The following is a 7,972-nucleotide window of genomic DNA, read 5'->3' on the forward strand; positions in this document are numbered from 1 at the left end:
GCCAGCGCAGACGATAACAGTAATTATTTTTTAGGTGTATAGATACATGACACATGAGTACAAACTGGAACATGAGTACAAATATTCACAAAAAAACAGCCTTGTGCATACTGCATAACAGTCCGCTTCCTGTTAATCCGTTAACTGAAATTGGGCATCAAGTACTACGCCATTGCCGGACTCCTCCTTAGCACTACTCAATTTAGGACCCCATCTCATGTGTTAGATTTTGGCCATGGCACCGTTTGGATGTCAAAATTTTTGGCGAAATGCTACTGTAGCATTTTCGTTGTTATTTGATAAATAGTGTCCAATCATAGTCTAATTAGGCTTAAAAGATTCGTCTCGTGGATTTCGTCTAAACTGTGTAATTAGTTTTATTTTTTATTTATATTTAATGCTTCATGCATGCGTCCAAAGATTCGATGTGACGGGAAATCTTAAAAAATTTGGTATTTTGGAGTGAAACTAAGCAGGCCCCATGTTGCCTTGATCCGTCAATTGTTTTCTTGTTCATTGTGTCCTTAATTGTTCTTCGATTGCTAGTAGGTTTAAGGTTCTTTCCATGTTGGCACTCTTATCAAAAGATTAGAAATCGTCTTTGTTGCGCCATCCCATCATCAGTAACCAAGCCGCCATTCTCTACTTCGAGGGGTGTCGTTGCTTTTGCCATCGCCTCGTGAACTACTGAACTCTTAGATTTCCAGGGTTTGTCAGAAGTTTGATGATAGAACAAAGGGAATCAAACGAAAAGACATGGAAAATGGGATAAAAGCTTATCCAGAAAACTTTGATATCATCATTCAACCATACATAGGTGCGGAAGCAGATCATGACTCTTCCTCCTTCCCTCCCTTTCTCCCCATTATTCTTCTTCCTTCTTCCTTAAAAATTATAGAGGGGTTTCAAGGAGGGCTTCATTCGTTTTAGAGGCAGTAGGGGAGAGGGCTCAAGCCCCATCCGTCCTACGCTAGATGCCTAGATCTGCCCCTAACCATACATGAGTACAAACTGCAACACGAGTACAAATATTCACAAAAAAATAAAAGCCTTGTGCATACTGCATAACAGTCCTTCCTGTTAATCCGTTAGCTGTAATTGGGCATCAAGTACTACGCCACTGCCGGACTCCTCAGCTCATCCGATCGCCTCCCGCTTCTCCGGCGCACGGAACCCGTCGGGCTCGTCCGCCTTGCTGGCCGGGTGGTCAGGTCTGAGCGCGTGGTACCTGCTCCCCTCCCGCCCGTATGCTCCGCCGGCGTCGCTCTTCGACCTTGCCAAGATCGGCTCCGCCTCCGGCCGCGCCGTCTCCCCACGCTCGCTGTCTCCGCCACCACCACCGCCGTGGCGGGCGCGTGAGTCCACTGTTGTGTTTGTCGTCACGCTGCTCAGCGGCGTCCTCTCGCACGACGACAGTGGCGTGCTCTCGTACGAGTGGTCGCCGTCGAGCACGTCGTGGGTCGACAGCCACTGCATGGCCTTCTCGAGGTACTCGTCCCTCGGAGCCGGCGCCTTCCTGCCATCGCGGCCGCCGTGGTCATGCCCGTGCCCGTGCACGTGGCTTGATGAGTGGCTTCTCTTGCCGCCTGGCAGCAGCTTCTTGATGTTACCGAGAAGCTTGAGCTTGCGCGGCCCGGCTTTCTTCCCCGGTGCAGCAGCAGCAGCGGGCGAGGCGGCCATCGCCGTCCCCGTCCCGGACCTAGCACAAGGGCTCCGCTGAGGCTCGCAGTTGCTCGCTGGCGATCGCTCGTAGCTGTCGCCGTCGACGGACTCGTGCAGTGGGGAGAAGTGGGCGGGGTCGAAGCCGTCGAGGCCGGGGTGACCGTACCTCAGCATGAGCTGCTTGGCCCTCTCGCTGGACCGGAAGCTCATGCTCCTGCTCAGCTCCAGGGCCGATGACAGGTCGTCTCTGGAGCCGACGCGGCGGTTGTCAGCGCTGTGGCCCTGTTGCTCGGCTGTGGGGTGGGCACCATCATGGTCACGGAGGAGCTCATGGCGGAGGCAGGTGTTGACCCACTTGAGGTAGACGAGCTCCTCGACGTGCGCGCAGTGGTCGTTGCGCAGCTGCTCGATCTGCCTCGTCAGCCTCTCGTTGCTCTCTCTCAGATACGTCCTCTCCTCAACCATGCCCTCCTGCATCTGCTTGCCAAAAAGGTCAATTCAGTATATATATTGCACGTCTGCTTGCCTCTTGTACCAAAAAGGTTCTGTACCAAAAGTTTGTAACTATAATCGATCAGTGGCATCTCTTGTACTTGCCTCACAAAGCATGGTGAAAAAGCTCAGAATTGTTACTGCTACTACGGTACTACCAATGGATCAAAGCTTAAAATTACTGAAAAGCTTTTGACAGACACCATTTCTGGAAAGCATAGTCATGCTCACGGTATTTCCAACTATAAGAAACAGAGAGATTCTGATTTTGAACTCGTATCGAGTTAGCAACTACCTCTGCTACTACGGTAAGTTGCTTTTGGGCTGTTTAGAACGCAGGAATTTTATATAAGTCACACAGGAATTTCATAAGAATTAGTTTAATTTCACAGAAAAAACACAGGCATCTTTCTTCTTTTAAAACACTTGTCCTACTTTGGACTTGGAGTGCTAGCTGAAAGCCCGAAATCTGTTGTGGTTGTGGCTACATACGATCAGGTCAAAAAAATTGTATGCGTAATTTCAAAATTCGCATGAAGGGAATGTGTGGGTAATTGTTGCTGAAGGAGATGTGAAGATATAAAAAGAGATGTGGAAGAACTATTCCCTTCCTTTGGCTTTTGAGGGTTTTCAAAGGTCTGAAACGACTATTCAATAAGGTGGATGAAGCTTATGACCCTATCATGTTCAGTATACTAGTAGTACAAGAAACAGTGATATATTACCCAATTTTTTATAATTTGACTTTTTTTTAAAAGAAAATTTACGTTTGGCCCAGGAGACGTAAACTCATCTTTAGACCCTGTGGGTCAGCGCCAGGACTCATGACGCCGAGATAACACGTCTCGACGCCACAGATCTTGACTCCGAGGTGTCTAGCCGTGTACAACAGAACATCCTAGATGATGTTGACATTGGTCAATACCTTGGTGCCAGAATACATGACTTTCAAGATCGACGCGCCAGAATACATGACTTTCAAGATCGACGCCACAGATCTTGACGTCGAGATCGGAGCCGTACAAGCGGCACCACACACCGCTCTCCTCTCCTCCCTATGACACGGAGGGCTCCTGGGTTTTTACGGTGATTCAGCTTTTCAGCTAGCCTACCCCTACAGAGGCCGGATGCCCGGGCAAAGATTCGTTTTCCTTTCCACGGCCGCAGACGGAAGGCAGATGCAGCTGTAGCTGTCTGGGGCTGGCTGCCCTGCCCTGCCCTGGCCCCCGTTTCCCGGCTCCGGCTTTGATCGAGTTGCATGCGTCACGTAGGGCCACATCACAGGCATGGCAGGGAGAGAAGCTAGCTAGAGACCCTTGGCAGGCAGTAGCTGATCTAGGCTATGTTCGCTTCGTTGGAAAAAAAAAAGCAAAACACTGGTTCAATTGATTTATTGTTAGAGAAAAATACCGCTTCGCTTGAAAAAAAAATCAAAGACTGATTTGATTTGTATCACTGCTTTTTTTTCCACCTCTCATCTAGGTACAACTGTAGTATCTATTCGTGATCAGACATACACCAACGTCACACACACCACACTCACTCACACAACAAGTACACAAACAGATCCTACAACTATACCTAGATTCTAAGATCGCATTCTTTGTGAGATCACCGGGTCCATGGATCCGTAGACGACGAGGTACGTCGCTTTCCCTTTGTGGTTCCACGCGCAAAAGACAATAGAGTTATTTAAAGGCGAACCCGACGAGACACCAGAAAATCAAAGCCACTAGGGCTCGATCCCTGGCCGGCAAAGTCCAAGCCACCGGGCCTTGCCACCCGAGCTATGCTCAGTTCTCGATTCGTATCACTGCTGTGCCGATGTGTTGTCGATCTTTTTTTAGCCCAAGAAAGAGGATAAAACAGGTGAGGAGACTAACCTAACCATCGTTGTTAAGGGAGTGTTTGGTTTCTCCTCTAAACTTTAGTCATTGTCCTATTGAATGTTTGGACATATGCATAGAGTATTAAATATAGACTAACTATGAAATTAATTGCACAGCTTGCGACTAATTTACGAGACGAATCTTTTCAACCAAATTAGTTCATGATTTGACAATGTAGTGCTACAGTAACATATGCTAATGACGGATTAATTAGGCTTAATAAATCCGTCTCGTGACTGATTCTGTAATTTGTTTTTTTATTAGTATCCGAACACCCCATGCAACACCCTCACATGACACATTCTAAATTTTAGTCACCGAATCCAAACACCCTCTAATTAAAAAACGCTACTAACATCAGTACTAGCTCATTCATTCATGTAATAAAGGAGTGTTTGGATCCGGCTATTAAAATTTAGGAAGTATGCCGGATGGATGTTAGATGGGGTGTTCAGATACTAATAAAAAAATAAATTATATAATCCGTTAATATTCCACGAGACGAAATTTTTAAGCCTAATTAATCTGACATCAACACATGTTTACTGTAGCAAAACATTGTCAAATTATGTACTAATTAGGCTTAAAGATTCATCTCATAAATTAGTTGTAAACTATGTAATTAATTTTATAATTAATCTATATTTAATATTCTATATGCGTGTCTAAATATTTAATAGGACCGTCACTAAAATTTAGAAGGGGACACCCCTAAGGCAGGCTAGCAGCCGTAGGACTAGTAGCGGAGAGCTGTGAGAGGATGGATGGATGGGTGAAAAGAAAGGAGACGTGTGCAGCAGCTAGTGTACTGTAGAGGTGATCAGACAGAGGCAGCAGCACACCACCGGCCACAGTGTCGTCGGTCTGTCTGGGCAGTCTGGCCCTGCCCTGCTGCGCTTGCTGACGACGCGGCTCCGGTTGGCTTGCTACCGCTTGCGCGTCTCATCATCTCCGTCGTAGCTCATCATATGACGGTTCCGAGGCCGGCGTTGTACTAGGGCGCTGAGGTACCGGTCATATCAACGATGTTCTATTGTGCACGATCAAGCCAAGATTTAAAGCGTAGACGTGTTACCTCACGAGTCATAGCGCTGATCGTTAAGATCCAAAGATGAGTTTAGGCTCTGCCATATTTTTCAACTTGTTTTTTCAGTCTCTAGCAACAAATTAGCCAAAACAATATTTCGGTTTGTGTTTTCAGCGAAGCGAACGGGCCTTTAAGTCTCCTAGGGGACTAAACGGAAATTTTCTTAAAAAAAATCAAATTGTAAAAAAATTAGGGATATATGATGAGGCAGAAATAAGGTAGATTGGTTAATAGATTTTTTTGAAAAAATGGTGAAGATGACTAAGTTCATACATTATCCATGCATTAAAAAAATACTTCAAAGAACAGACGGTGATCAAACGCTTTTTTTTTAATGAAGGTGATCAGACGTTGCTGTCCTGTACCATCGTGACACCGCAGCATGAATGAACCATTTAACTCATCGTGTCAACAGAACATCCAATAACTCAGGTACGGTCGCCAAAAAAAAAACTCATCTTTAGAAGGATCTAAGCATGACTTTGGCTTTGGAATAACAAACCCGGCATGAGCTAATCTATAGCCCGTTCGGGAGACCGTATCGTATTGTGGATTATTTACTGCTGGCTGGTTTGATGTGAGAGAAAAACACTATTCTTAGCTGGAAATTTACGATCGTTTACGAGCAAGCGAACAAGTCAAATAAAGCTGTGACAGTGACATAGCAAATTTGGCACAAATTCTAGTCTATGCTTTTTGGCGACCTTTATTCCCAACAAGAGGGAATGGCAAACGGCATTTCGCCAACATAGTTGCAAATCTCATTGGCACTATTCCTGAATGGAAGAATATTAGTTTGATTTGATTACCCCATGTTCTAGCAAGAAAACTACGTGCCGTCATCGAGACAAAGGAAAATTTCGATCCAATTAGCGCTAGATTTTTATCATTTCATATTCGTATTCATAAAAGGCTGAGAAACGACGTGTAAGGTTACCATCTTCAGCTCTTTAATAACGTGATATGATGAGCTACTCAACCTAATGATTCAATAATAATACTATACTTATAATTAATAAGAAGTAAAATAGGAATTACGTAATTCAATAAAACTCAGCACAAATTCCAGCCTCTGCTTTTTTGGACTTTTATTTATTCCCAACACAAGGGAATGACAAAAGGCATTGCACTTGCAAAAGCACACTTGCAAATCACATAAAACATGCCTAGTCGCAATTATTGCTGACTGCACAGAATAGGAATTTCCAACCATCCATATGAACCTCGTGGACCGAACTACTTTTCATTACTCCTTATTATATTTTGCTGATTTTGTAATCATTTTTCAAAAGGTGTAAACCAACGTGCAAGGTACCATCTTCAACGGTTTACCACGTTACGATAAAGCTAAAATAGCACCCAATACAAAAAAATTTACCAAAAATAACATTTGATAACCACACAAACACAAGGTAATATGTAACTAGATTATACTGAAGACAGGAATTAACTAAGACAGCAATTACCTCAGGAACCAGATTAACCGAGGCGGACGCGTCCTGCAGCCGGAGGGCGAGCTCCATGTTGTCCTCCTCCAGCGCGGCGTTCGCCTTCCGCAGCTCCGCGACCTCCGCCGCCAGCGCGGCGGCCCTCTCCTCGCCGCTGCTCTCGAGCTCCGCCACCCTCGCCCGGAGCGCCGCCGCCTCCTCCTGCTCGCCCTGCACCCGCGCCTTGACCGCGCGCAGCTTCTCCCTGGCGCGCGCCAGCTCGGCGCGGGCGGCGTCGAGCTCCTCCACCTGCGCCCTGAGCCTCCCGTTGTCCTCCTGCAGCGTGGAGACCTTGAGCTGCAAGAGCCGCGTCTCCGTGTCGGCGGTCGCGACGCGGCTCTCGAGCTCCCGCACGGTGGCCTCGGCCTCCTGCGACCGGAGGCCCTCGACCTCCTGCAGACGGAGCTCCAGCCTCTGCTCCCGCTCCAGCAGCGACAGCCACAGCTCCCGCCGTTCTTCTTCTTCGTCCTCCGGATGGTCCGGCTCTGTCTCGGTTTCGTCGTCCGCATTTGCTACGGCGACTACTGGGGCCGGCATAGCCTCCATCTCCACTCGCGCGACAATATCCGGCTCGTCGTCGTCTCCGGCGCCGATCGACGCGCCGTGAATCACGTTGTCCGGAGATTCATCCTGGAATTTGAAGATCATATCAGTCATGGCTCTAGCTAGTCCAAAAGTTTCTTTGTGAAGTCGGCATCACCAATCTGATGGGATCGAGAACTCACGTCTGGGTTTGACGACAGAATCCTGAGCCCATCATGAGGAGCACGAAGAGCACGAGGCCGCGGAGCTGCAAGAAAAATCCACAGGGAACATAATCAAAGCCAGCGTCAAATCTAAAACGCGGACAAAGCGCAAAACGGATTGCTCGAATCGCGCACCTGAAGTCGGAGGAGGCAGAGCGGCCGCCGGCAGCCGGCGGCGGCGAGGCCGCTGATCAGACGCATACATCGCCGCAAGGCAGAGGGAAACGGCAGCGGCAAGCGCGGCGGCGGACACGGCGGCGTTTACGGAGTCGTCCCCACCATCCGCCGCGATCGCCATGGATCCTCCTCCTCCTCTCCTCTGGCCGTCCTTGCTCCATCCAAGAAGGCGGCTGAAGAGCGCGGAGAGCGAGAAGCCGAGCAGCGTGCGGTCGAGGCCGGGGTTTGCCGGATCGAACTGGAGAAGGAATCTCAGGCCAGCAGGTCCTGCTCCACCCTCGCCTCCCTCCATCCCGTCAATCCGCCATGAGTTGGGCGAGTGCTCTCCGATGATTCCCCGTGGGCAGGCCCAGTGGGCAAAGAAACCGAGCCCGTGCGCGTGCCGGGTTGAGGTTGAGGCGAGGGCGGCGGCCCCATGGGGTAGGTATATAT

The 7,972-nt window shown here is 48.3% G+C and overlaps 1 pseudogene; it reads right to left on the reverse strand.

Moving 5' to 3' along the window:
• Positions 1–770: 770 nt before the first annotated feature.
• LOC136458402 (uncharacterized) lies at positions 771–7,972 on the reverse strand (annotated as a pseudogene).

This window comes from Miscanthus floridulus, chromosome 6 (assembly GCF_019320115.1).
Source record: "Miscanthus floridulus cultivar M001 chromosome 6, ASM1932011v1, whole genome shotgun sequence".
Lineage (NCBI taxonomy): Eukaryota > Viridiplantae > Streptophyta > Magnoliopsida > Poales > Poaceae > Miscanthus > Miscanthus floridulus.